Genomic DNA, 13084 nt, shown 5'->3' with positions numbered 1-13084 from the left:
TAGACCGCACCCCTTAATCTGACCCCCCAAAAACTAATATTTTCACATCATTTCACTGTATATGCTTACAGATATTTAGGAGCAGATGCAGTAAAAAAAAGGTGTATTCCCATCTTAATATTTGTAGCATATTGCTAGGATATACCATAAATGTCAGATATGTGTTAGTCCCACCTTTAGGACCCACTCATATCTCGACAACAGGTCCTCTGTGTTAGGCCTCATGCACACGACCGTTTTTTTTCACGGTCCGCAAAAACGGGGTCCGTGGGTCCGTGATCCGTGACCGTTTTTTCGTCCGTGGGTCTTCCTTGATTTTTGGAGGATCCACGGACATGAAAAAAAAGTCGTTTTGGTGTCCGCCTGGCCGTGCGGAGCCAAACGGATCCGTCCTGAATTTCAATGCAAGTCAATGGGGACGGATCCGTTTGATGTTGACACAATATGGTGCCATTTCAAACGGATCCGTCCCCATTGACTTTCAATGTAAAGTCTGGAGTTCTTTTATACCATCGGATTGGAGTTTTCTCCAATCCGATGGTATATTTTAACTTGAAGCGTCCCCATCACCATGGGAACGCCTCTATGTTAGAATATACTGTCGGATATGAGCTACTTCGTGAACCTCAGATCCGACAGTATATTCTAACACAGAGGCGTTCCCATGGTGATGGGGACGCTTCAGGTTAGAATACACTACAAACTTTGTACAAGACTGCCCCCTGCTGCCTGGCAGCACCCGATCTCTTACTGGGGGATATGATAGCACAATTAACCCCTTTAGGAGCGGCATATTCCCCTGTAAGAGATCAGGGCTGCCAGGCAGCAGGGGGCAGCCCCCCCCTCCCCAGTTTGAATATCGTTGGTGGCACAGTGTGCCAACCACCATCGGCCCCCCTCCCTCCCTCTATTGTATTAAATCGTTGGTGGCACAGTGTGCCAACCACCATCGGCCCCCCTCCCTCCCTCTATTGTATTAAATCGTTGGTGGCACAGTGTGCCAACCACCATCGCCCCCCCCCCCCCCCCTCTATAGCAGTAACATTGGTGGCAGTGTGCGGTCTCAACAGTAGAAGATTCATACTTTACCTGCTTGCTGCTGCGATGTCTGTGTCCGGCCGGGAGCTCCTCCTACTGGTAAGTGAAAGGTCTGTGCGGTGCATTGCTAAAGAACTGTCACTTACCAGTAGGAGGAGCTCCCGGCCGGACACAGACATCGCAGCAGCAAGCAGGTAAGTATGAATCTTCTACTGTTGAGACCGCACACTGCCACCAATGTTACTGCTATAGAGGGGGGGAGGGAGGGGGGGGGGGCGATGGTGGTTGGCACACTGTGCCACCAACGATTTAATACAATAGAGGGAGGGAGGGGGGCCGATGGTGGTTGGCACACTGTGCCACCAACGATATTCAAACTGGGGAGGGGGGGTGGTCTGCCCCCTGCTGCCTGGCAGCCCTGATCTCTTACAGGGGAATATGATAGTACAATTAACCCCTTTAGGTGCCTGAAGGGGTTAATTGTGCTATCATATGCCCCTGTAAGAGATCGGGTGCTGCCAGGCAGCAGGGGGCAGTCTTGTACAAAGTTTGCAGTGTATTCTAACTAGAAGCGTCCCCATCACCATGGGAACGCTTCTGTGTTAGAATATACTGTCGGAAATGAGTTTTCACGAAGTGAAAACTTAGATCAGAAAAAGCTTTTATGCAGACGGATCTTCGGATCCGTCTGTATGAAAGCAACCTACGGCCACGGATCACGGACACGGATGCCAATCTTGTGTGCATCCGTGTTCTTTCACGGACCCATTGACTTGAATGGGTCCGTGAACCGTTGTCCGTCAAAAAAATAGGACAGGTCATATTTTTTTGACGGACAGGATACACGGATCACGGCCTCGGCTGCAAAACGGTGCATTTTCCGATTTTTCCACGGACCCATTGAAAGTCAATGGGTCCGCGAAAAAAACCGGAAAACGGCACAACGGCCACGGATGCACACAACGGTCGTGTGCATGAGGCCTTACACTGACGTCCCATGCCCACCGCTGCACCACTGCACTGCTCCTCCTTGAAGCGCATGATTGCCGCGACCACTAATCCTTCTGTTTCTGTGGCACAGGTCCTTTTGTCCTCCACCTGCAGCATCTATGGTCCTGGCCATTGACGTTCGAAAGCTTCAGGCAGGCTGTGACCTACGCATCAGTAGCAGGCCTTGCTCCCAGACTCTTAAATGGCCAGTGTGCAAATGGTTCCCCAGCCTTCCTTAGTTGGAGGGTGACTAGCTTTAGATTCCCATGTACCATACTCCAGCCTGAGTACCAACTCTGACTCACAGCTGCCTGACCTCACCATAGCTTATTTTTTTGCATTGCCTGTAGCTGCCTGCCCTAAAAGCTGATGAGCACTTGTTAAATAAAATATTCAAGTATATCTTCTTGTAGTGATAGGGTTTGTACCACTCCAGAACAATAGATGGTGCTGTAAGGCACAGTCAGTTACTGTGAACTATAATTATAGAACGTCCATTATGGGGTTAAATGAAACTTGTCAGCAAAGTGTCTTTTAAGGCTACTTTCACACTAGCGTTCGGGTGTCCGCTTGTGAGCTCCGTTTGAAGGGGCTCACAAGCGGACCCGAATGCTTCCGTCCAGCACTAATGCATTCTGAGTGGACGCGGATCCGCTCAGAATGCATCAGTCTGGCAGCGTTCAGCCTCCGCTCCGCTCAGCAGGCGGACACTTGAACGCTGCTTGCAGCGTTCGGGTGTCCGCCTGGCCGTGCGGAGGCGTGCGGATCCGTCCAGACTTACAATGTAAGTCAATGGGGACGGATCCGTTTGAAGATGACACACTATGGCTCAATCTTCAACGGATCCGTCCCCCATTGACTTTACATTAAAAGTCTGGACGGATCCGTCTGAGGCTACTTTCACACTTAGAAATATTTTAACAATATAATGCAGACGGATCCGTACTGAACGGAGCCACCGTCTGCATTATATGAGCGGATCTGTCTGAGACGGATCCGCTCTGAACGCAAGTGTGAAAGTATCCTAAGTTTTACCAAAAAAAGTTAAGGCGACTGTCCAGCCAATAGCTTAGAGATGTTACAGTGTGTCAATACTAGTAGGTGACACTTACCTGCAGTTTCTTTCACTCAGACCTTATAGACCAACGTGTATGGGTGATTTCAGCTTTTTTTTTAGCTCAGCTCCATTAGGTCAGAGCTGTGACCAGGACTGGCCTTAGGTTGAAAAGCACCCTGTGCATCTATCCATCAGCAGAAGGTAGGCTCCTGGTTAAAAATAACTACCACAAAAACGGTATAATTTTACAAAGAAATGCTGTTTGGGAAACCAATGCTAAGTGTGCTGCCACACACAAGCCCAGATTTACTAATCCTATAGGTCATGCAAGCTTAGGAAGGCGCAGGAGGGGGGGTTTGCGTCATTCTAGCGCATGCCATGTTGCGGCAGAATCTGCGACTTCTTCCCTGCTCACGCCAGATCTAAAAAAGGGGGTGTCACCCGCAATGCTAGGGAGGCTTGTCCCCGTCGCAGACTGCTATTGACTAATCTTCCCCCCGCCACTCTATGTTTTGATGTAATGTTGCCACAATGTGCTAAAATAAAATAAAACAAATTCAGGTTTTTCCCCAAGTCCTACACTCAATACCCCATAATGACAAAGTGTTATCAAGGGCCATCAAGGGGCGAGCACTATAGAGGTATCTACTGGGGGCGTTGTGGGGACATTGGCTCTACTGGGGGCAGTAAGAGGGAAAAAAAATTGTACTGACACACAGAAGGAGGATTTTTTTGTACTGGCGCACATTTTAAGGGAGCATTTTTTGCACTGGTTTTTTGTGCTAGTGCATATTATAGGCGGGTATTTTTTGTACTAGCACATACTATAAAGAGGTATTTTTTGCACTGGTGCACATTAGAAGGGGGTAGTTTTTGTACTGGCACACATTATAAGGAGGCATTTTTTGTATTGGCTCCGATTATAAGGGGGTATTTTTGTACTGGCACACATTATAATGGGGTAGGGACACTATTTGCTTGGCGCTATTAGTTTTTTGTGCACTGTGAGCCAATAATTATTGAAAGGGGCATCTGCCTGGTACTAGTATTTTCAGGGCGACTGTTTCTGCATTACAGTGTTGGGGAGCACAGTAGGCACAGTTTTGGGGGTGCAGGATGGGGTGTTGAGAAGGTAATGGAAAAGTAGGAAACTAATATGTCTGTTTGGCCAAACTCTGAAGAGACAAAAGATGGCTAAAATAAATCATCATGGTGATCTGGTCTAAATGGAGAAGATAAGGAAAGAGAACATCTACATCACAGAAGATGTCACTGGATGTAAGATGTATGTAGGGCTGTATTACAATTTATGTTTTGTAGTGTTGTATGTAATGTTTTGCAAGTATGTTTTTAATAGTAGGGCGGGAGAGAAGTGTTAAGGTTGAGAATTTGGCATGGGGGAGTGCCGTTTCAGTTTTTGCCTCAGGCAGTAGAAAGGCTAGCTGCTCCCCTACCCCTTGCCACAAACCAGTGAGGGAAGGGTGGCCCAAGCTAAACTCTTGCACCAAGGTCCATTAGCCTTTAGCTACTCCTCTGGGCCCATTCTAAGGTCTAAAGCACTGTGGATAACGTTTTTATTAACAATATCTCTGTACTTTGTTCAATTCAGCTTTCCCTCAATCTTGACCAGTTTCCTTGTACCAGCCACTGAAAAACACCCCCAAAGCATGATGCTGTCACCAACATACTTTACTGTAGGGATGGTATTGGGCAGTGCCTGGTTTTATCAAAACATAATGCTTAGAACTAAGGCTGAAAAAAGTTCAATCTTGGTTTCATCAGATCATAAACTTGTTCCTCAAAGTCTTTCTTAGGTACTTTTTTTGCAAACCGTAGGTGGGCTTTTGTGTGTCTTTTACTGAAGAGAGAATTATTTCTGGCCACTCTGCCATAAAGGCCAGATTAGTGGAGTGCCGCATTGAAAAGTGACTTTTTGGCAGTTTTTACTATCTGCACACAGGATCTTTGGATCCTAGCTAGAGTGATTGTATTGCCCTGGAGCAGGGAGTACTTTGACATTTGTGGACATTTGCCTATATCCCCTATGCAAAGTTCTTAATTTATTTCTCTTGAGAGGGTTAACTTGCACTGTTTAATACTGTGTAACTGCATTTTATATATACGTTGTGATATATATCCTGTTCATTATCACTGTGTTTACATGGGTCTGTGGAAAGGGTTAATAAATACTGAGAGACTGTTAGGGCTTTTATTAAGAAGCTGGTAATTTTCAAAAGCTGCCATAGGTTTTAAAGAAGACAATGTTTTGGAGGGGAAAACCCAGACTTGTTTATCACCATGTTTTGGAGGGGAAAACCCAGACTTGTTTATCACCAAAAAGCAGACAGCCTGACCTTTTGAATGTCTGGTTTTAGCTATGTTGAAGCACCCTGGTTTACTGCAAACCCAAACTCTCTGGACTTATTTCCCATTGGGTTGCACTACGCCTTACCATCCCTTCCGGAGAGCAGCAGCACGTGGTGACACCTCAACGGTGTCCAAGGGACCCAGCGTAGTGTTGGGGCCCCCCCCCAAACCTGGCCACTGCATGATTACTTAGTTTGGTGGATCAGCCAACTTTAGAAAGACTCCTGGTTGTTCTAAACTTCTTTCATTTAAGAATTAAGGAGGTCACTGTACAACAGAACCAAATACCACAATGAAGTACAAAATACTCCCCCTGCAGAACTAAATACCATAATACAATATAATATACTACCTCAGCAGAACTTCTTGTTGCATTATGGTATTTGGTTCTGCTGGGGGGGAATATTGTGCTGCACTTTCATATCTGGTTCTCTTACATAACCAAATACCACAATGGAGGAATATTGCCCCAGCAGAGCCAAACACCATAATGCAGCATAATATACCGCTCCAGGAGCACAAAATACTTCCCCAGAAGCTGCCCCTCTGCGGTGATCAGTGCCAGGTGCCACATTCTCTCCTCCTCCCCCTCCTCCAGTTGTCTCTAATTAAGATAAGGCTGAGGGTCCTAAGGAGGTGAGACGCAGGTCACAGCAGCAAGTCAGCTCTACCAAGAGCATACTGCCTGCCAGCACTACCAAACAGACAGAAGACTACATACCGAACATTTTACATCCAGTGAGGTCTCCTCTGATTTGGACCTTCTCTTTCCTTATCTTCTCCATTCGGCTAAGACTGCCATCACAAATTCTTTGCGTCTTGTTTCTGCAGAGTTTGTTAGATAGACACATTAGATTCCTCACTTTTCCATCTTCCTTCCCACCTTCTCAACACATCCTAGTGCCCTAACAATGTAATTCTACTGCCACTCCCAATACTGTGCCTGCTGCACTCCTCAATGCTCCTCAAATACTAGTCTACTGAAAAAATAGTGCTCCCAGTACTAATAATGGCCACTAAATTGTCTTCATTAATAATAATAATGCCTATATGATGTCCCCAGTAGTTATAATGCCCCCCACAGTGCCCCTCCGGTATTTATTTCCTACAGTACCTCTCCAGTAGTCATGTCCCCCAGTGATCCTCCCAGAAGTAATTTTCCTCACAGTGCTCCCGCAAGTAATGTCCCCAAGTGGCCAGTGAAGAAAAAAAAAAAAAAATAATGCTCATCTGTGTCCTATTTCTTGGCATCTGCAATGCAAGCCACACACCTCTTCCGGTTTACAGCCTAGGATGCTGAGACAAAGACAGGCAGATGCGCTGAAATCACCACGCTGTATCCCAGCACAGGTGGGCACAATGACATCCTCATGCCCACCTGCCCTGGGATTAACTGCCTCATAGGCCTGAATCCCAAGGTCTATGAGCAGTGTTGGACTGGGGTACTTAGGGCCTACCAGTGTAACTGATTCTGAGGGTCCACCCTAGGGCTCCTGCACACTATCTTATTTTTCCCATGTCTGTACCATTCACTTCACTTCAATGGGGCCGCAAATAAAAAATAAAATGACTCCGTGTGCATTCTGTGTCTGTATGTCCGCATCGCCGTTCTGCAGAATTATAGAACATGTCCTATTATTGTCAACATTACAGACAAGGATAGGACTGTTCTATTAGAGGCCGGCTGTTCTGTTCCGCATAATGTGTAATGCACACACCCGGTATCCATGTTTTCTGGATACGCAATTTGCGGACTGCAAAACATCCAATGGTCGAGCACTGTGAAGATTTGCTCTGGTAGACAGGGTAAGCGAATGCAGTACAGAGGCAAAACAAGTTCGTAAATCAAAATGTCAGTGTTTATTCACACAAAAGGCAAAAGAAAAATGTCCCATTACAGTCTTGGTGTTATTTCACACAATGATAATTCCATAGAACAGACACGTCACCTTGCTAGCCGTTTTATCCCCAGCAGTCCACAGAAGGCTTTAGGGGGCCTGTTTCCTAGCGTGCAGCCCTCCCGCGGCTCTCAACCTTCCAGCACAGCACCATGCTTCAGATCCCAAAACAGAGATTCAGCTGCTGAGCCCAGCTGCCTATTTAAAGGACAGCCAGGTGCTGCCAAAACCCAGACCAGCACTTAAACTCCGGTCTGGTATTTAATCTCACCTGGCTGAAAATCATCCCAGCCACCCCTATTAGGAGGAAAATACCAGCCTTCCCAAAGAAAACCCCTTGCTATGTCATATACCCCACCCTTTGTTCAACCCTGAAGGGGTGAACACACGCCAGACAGTGTTCCCGGGACAGGGCATCCGCTTTTCCCTGTAACCGGCCTGCCCTGTGTTCTATTGTAAACTTAAAGTTTTGCAAGGACAAAAACCATCTGGTGACCCGAGCATTCCTCTCTTTGGCCTGGCTCATCCACTTGAGAGGGGAGTGGTCGGTCACCAGACGGAATTTTTCTCCCCCACAGATAATAGCGGAGAGACTCAAGTGCCCACTTGATGGCTAGGCACTCTCTCTCCACTATACTGTACCAGGTCTCGGTTGGATTGAGCTTACGGCTGAGAAAGACAACAGGATGCTCCTCCCCATTGACTTCTTGAGACAGTACAGCACCGAGGCCTACTTCGGAGGCATCGGTATGTACTATAAACTCCCTTTTGAAGTTGGGTGTCACCAAAACCGGAGACCCACACAGGGCCGACTTCAAAGCGGAGAAAGCCTCTTCTGCCTGGTCATTCCAGCAGACCATCAGGGACTTCCGTCCCTTCAAGAGCCCTGTCAATGGAGCTGCTAAAGTGGCAAAAAGAGGAAACAAACCTCCTAATAGCCCACCATTCCCAGGAATGACTTTACTTGCCTAGAGGTGACAGGTCGGGGCCAATTATCGCCTCTATTTGGTTTACTTGGGGTTTGATGACTCCATGCCCAATGACATACCCTAGGTATTTGGTCTCCTCTAACCTTATCGCACATTTTTTTGGGTTAGCTGTTAGACCAGCCTTTCGAAGGGAGTCCACTACGGTCTGTACTTAGGGCAGGTGACTTTCCCAGTCGGTACTGTAAATGACAATATCATCCAGGTAAGGCGAGGTGTACTGCCGATGTGGACGAAGCACAATGTCCATTAAACGTTAAAAAGTTGCATGGGCGCCATGCAGACCTAAGGGTAACACCTTGTATTGGTATAGCCCCTCTGGTGTAATGAAGGTAGTTTTCTCTTTGGCAGCCTCCGTCAAGGGTATCTGCCAGTACCCTTTTGAGCGGTCCAAAACAGAAAAATACTGGGCTTGGCCTAACCTTTCAATAAGCTCATTCACCTGAGGCATGGGATATGCATTGAATTTAGATATTTCGTTCAGCTTATTAAAATCGTTACAAACCGTAAAGTCCCGTCTGGCTTGGGTATTAAGACTATTGGACTGGCCCACTCACTTTTAGACTCCTCGATGACGTCTAGCTGCAGCATGAGCTGCACTTTCTCTGAGATGGCTTGTCACTGAGCTGCGGGTACCCGGTATCGCTTTAACCGGACTTTTGCCTGAGGCTCAGTGACAATGTCATGCTGGATTGTGGAAGTGCGTCTAGGGAGGTCCGAGAACACATCCGTGTTCCGACAAACGAACTCCCTGGTCTCCTGAGCCTGTTTAGAGGAGAGGCTGTCAGCAATTTTTACTGTGGCAACCAGTTCCCTTGCATCAGATATAGGAGCCGGAACCTCTTCTCTTAGAAAACCCGGCCAAGGGCTATCTTCAGTACAGGTCTCCCAATCTTTCCAAGGTTTAAGTAAATTAACATGGTAAACCTGCTCCGGCTTCCGCCTCCCTGGCTGGTGTACCTTGTAATTTACCTCTCCAACTTTCTCAAGTACCTCGTAGGGCCCCTGCCATCTAGCCAGGAACTTACTGTCCACGGTCGGTTCCAGAACCAAAACCCATTCACCCAGGTTAAAGATCTGGACCCGAGCTTGACGATTATAGATCCGACTCTGGACTTGCTAAGCGGCCTCCATATGCTCCCTGACAAGAGGCTAAACGGTCTCTATCCGCTGCTGCATCTTGATACCATACTCCAGGACACTTTTATGCGGGTTGCTGTTCCCACGCCTATTCGGCCACGTCCAACAGACCACGAGGATGTCTACCATAAAGCAATTCGAAGGGCGAGAACCCAGTAGAGGCCTGTGGTACCTCTCGCACAGCGAACATGAGATAGGACAGGAGAAGATCCCAATCCTTCCCATCTTTAGACACCACCCTTTTTAACATGGTTTTTAGAGTTTTGTTAAACCTTTCAATCCATTTGTGGATGGTACACGGACGTCCGTATCTGTCTGATATGCAGCAACTTACAGAGTTCCCTCATGACCTTGGACATAAAAGGGGTCACATGGTCAGTCAGAACCTCTTTAGGTAGCCCCACCACAGGAGAGGGAAGGCCCTCCAGAACGTAACATGAAAGACGCTCCTTATGGTGGTCCCCTACCCGAAGATGTAAGTTATGGACAACGTGAGTGAGGTTTCTCTGAGACAGAGGAGCAGAGTCAATAGCGAATATGGGAATGGGTCTCTGCAGCGTACAGAGAGACAAACCCATAGTGCGGGCAAAATGGGCATCTATCAAATTTACCCCTGCACCACTGTCTAGAAAAAAAGAAATAGACTCCGTCTTAACACCAAAAACAATAACCGCTGGCAACACAAATTGAGATGTTCGTATGGAGGAAACGTATACCCCCCGGCTGACATCCTCCGCACAGCCTGGGGTTAGTAGTTTTCCGACGGTCTTTTGTTTTTGGGAAAGGAGGGACAGACATTAATGAAATGACCCTTCCCCCCACAGAAAAAACAAGCCCCCACCTACGGCGAACCTCAGGAGGACGGACCTGATGAGAAGTTCCTCCTAGCTGCATAGGCTCATCCAAGTCAGTACAGACTAACTGCTGCTTGGGAGAGGTTACCGATTGCTCAGGAATTTTCGATCTCTCCCTAAGACGTCTATCTATCCTGATAGAGAGGGACATAACAGCATCAAGGGAAAGGGGGGTCTCATACAGCGCCAGCGCATCCTTAACCCTTTCAGATAACCCAGAGCAGAACTGACTCCTGAGAGCCGGGTCGTTCCACTGAGTATCCGTAGCCCACCTGCGGAACTCTGAGCAATATTCCTCTGCTGGCCGATCTCCCTGTAGGAGTCTCCGTAACTTCGACTCAGCCAGGGCGACACGGTCAGGGTCATCATATATGAGACCCAAAGCCCCAAAAAATCCCTCCACTGACCGGAGAGCCTGGGAACCAGGGGGTAACGAGAACGCCCAGGATTGCGGGTCCCCCTGAAGCAGGGAAATAACAATCCCCACCCGCTGTTCTTCATTACCTGAGGAGTAAGGGCGCAGCTTAAAATATAATTTGCAGGCCTCACGGAACGTCACAAATTTGTCCCTTCCCCCAGAGAATCTGTCAGGAAGAACAACCTTGGGTTCTGTAACAACCTGGTTACCCATAGCAACCGCTGGGCTTACGGTCTGCTGCATTTGCTGCTGCTGTTGGAGGACAGACGCCTTCAATCCTGCCACCTCCAAAGACAGGCCTTGAAGCTGTTTTGCCAAAGCAGCAATAGGATCCATATTGGATTCTAAGTAGAGAAAAAAAAAAAATATTATATATATATATATTTTTTTTTTTCTCAAAAAAAATAAATAAGGGCCAGTTATAATATCACGATCGGCGTAACTGTCACATACGTGACACGGAGGGAGGAAAAGAGGGAGGCCCTGCCCTAGTGAGAGGGAAGGTGGTGACCCCTGACTCACCTTGCGGCTGGCGCCTGGCTGCCCTGTCGTCCCTAGACGGGTTCCTCACCCGTACGCCGATCACGTGCCTAAAACCCTGGCTTTCCCTAGGATGAGCCCTAGATAGTGAACAGGGCGGTGGGAACACTAGTCCGCACCACTAGCTCTAAAGGAAAACACCAAGGGGAGGACAGACAATACAAACTAAACATATAATCCCAGGTGGGCAACAACAGGAGACAACAAAAGCCCAACAGGGATCCGGAGGGTAGCACTCTGGAACAACAACCAGATTCTCAGCTCCAGTGGGTCAGCATAGATGTCCAGGCAGGAAGCTCTATAACTGGCAACAAGAGAAGTGTGAGAGGAGAATATAAGGAGTTTGGGAGTGGAAGACAAGAAACAGCTGAGGAGGAGAAGCTACGGATCCCTGAGTGAGACAAAAAGTATAGCAAGGCAAACACAGAAAACAAACACTAAGAAACACCGTGATCTTTAGACATAGAGCGCGCAGCCACCCGCTGCGACTTCCTGACCCCGGGTATAACGGAGTCAGACGTGGCTCTTGACACCCTCGTGACAAAGCTTCGCCGATGTAGGTCGCAGTGGCACCGCCTCCAGGTACTGAGTGGCATAGTCCAGGATGACCAAGATGTGTTGGTGTCCTCTAGAAGACTTCGGTAGTGGGCCTAAGAGGTCCATAATGATTCTCTTAAACGGCACCTCGATTATTAGGAGAGGTGCTATGGGCTAGTTGCCTGGCAGGTTGGGTAAGACTTAAAGAATTCTTCCACCTCCCTAAACACACTGGGCCAGTAAAACCGTTATAATAGCCTGTCCTGTGTCTTCTGCATTCCCAGATGACCCCCAAGAACATGCTGGTGGGCTAACTCTAACACGAGTTTGCTATAAGCCTGGGGCACCACCAACTGTTCAATGCATTCACCTCGCAGCTGGTTTACCCGGTACAACATATCCTGATGAATAGTAATGGACGAACATCTGCCGGGACGGTTCGTGAACACTATCAAATGTTCGTGAACCGCAAGTTTGCGGCGGGTCCCATTCATTTTAATGGCAGACGAAACTGAAAAACCTTCAGCTCATATTTGCAGCCAATAAATAATTACTAGAAGTGCACAAATAGTCCCACAACATGGACAGTGACATACCAGATGTATTATTCGAATTTGCGATCTCCAGTCATAATTTTTTTCAATGCGAAATATCAGCAACATAATTTTCACGTAAAATGAATGCAAATGCACTATACAGTAACCAAATGCACTATAAAGAAAGTATATTAGTATATAACACCCCGTTTAATCAGGTTTTTTGGGGGGCGACTGGTATATCACACCAGTAGAAATTATTTGTTCCAATAATGCTTGTCCCTCTATATACCTGCAGTATCGCAGCAGAACCGCACACAACTGCCGCACAATAATATACTTTCTAACATAGAAAGTATATTATAACATTGGACAAGGAAGGCAATCCATTAGAATTAGTTCTGTAAGTGTATTGCGGATCCGAAAAACACGGACACCGGAAATGTGCATTCCGCAATTTGCGGACTGCACATCGCTGGCACTATATCAGAAAATGCCTAATCTTGTCTGCAATTGCGGACAAGAATAGGACATGTTCTATTTTTTTGCAGAAACGGAAGCACGGATGCGGAAGTGCGGATCCGCAAATGCGGATGCAGATACACAAATGCAGATTCGGACAGCTCATTCCGGCCCCATTGAAAATGAATGGGTCTGCACCCGTTCTGCAAAATTGCGGACCCATTTTGCGGACACATGTGAATGGAAAAAGATATCTCTCAA

This window comes from Bufo gargarizans, chromosome 6 (genome assembly GCF_014858855.1).
Source record: "Bufo gargarizans isolate SCDJY-AF-19 chromosome 6, ASM1485885v1, whole genome shotgun sequence".
NCBI lineage: Eukaryota > Metazoa > Chordata > Amphibia > Anura > Bufonidae > Bufo > Bufo gargarizans.
The sequence above is the reverse complement of the archived record's forward strand: the minus strand, read 5'-3'. Positions refer to the sequence as shown.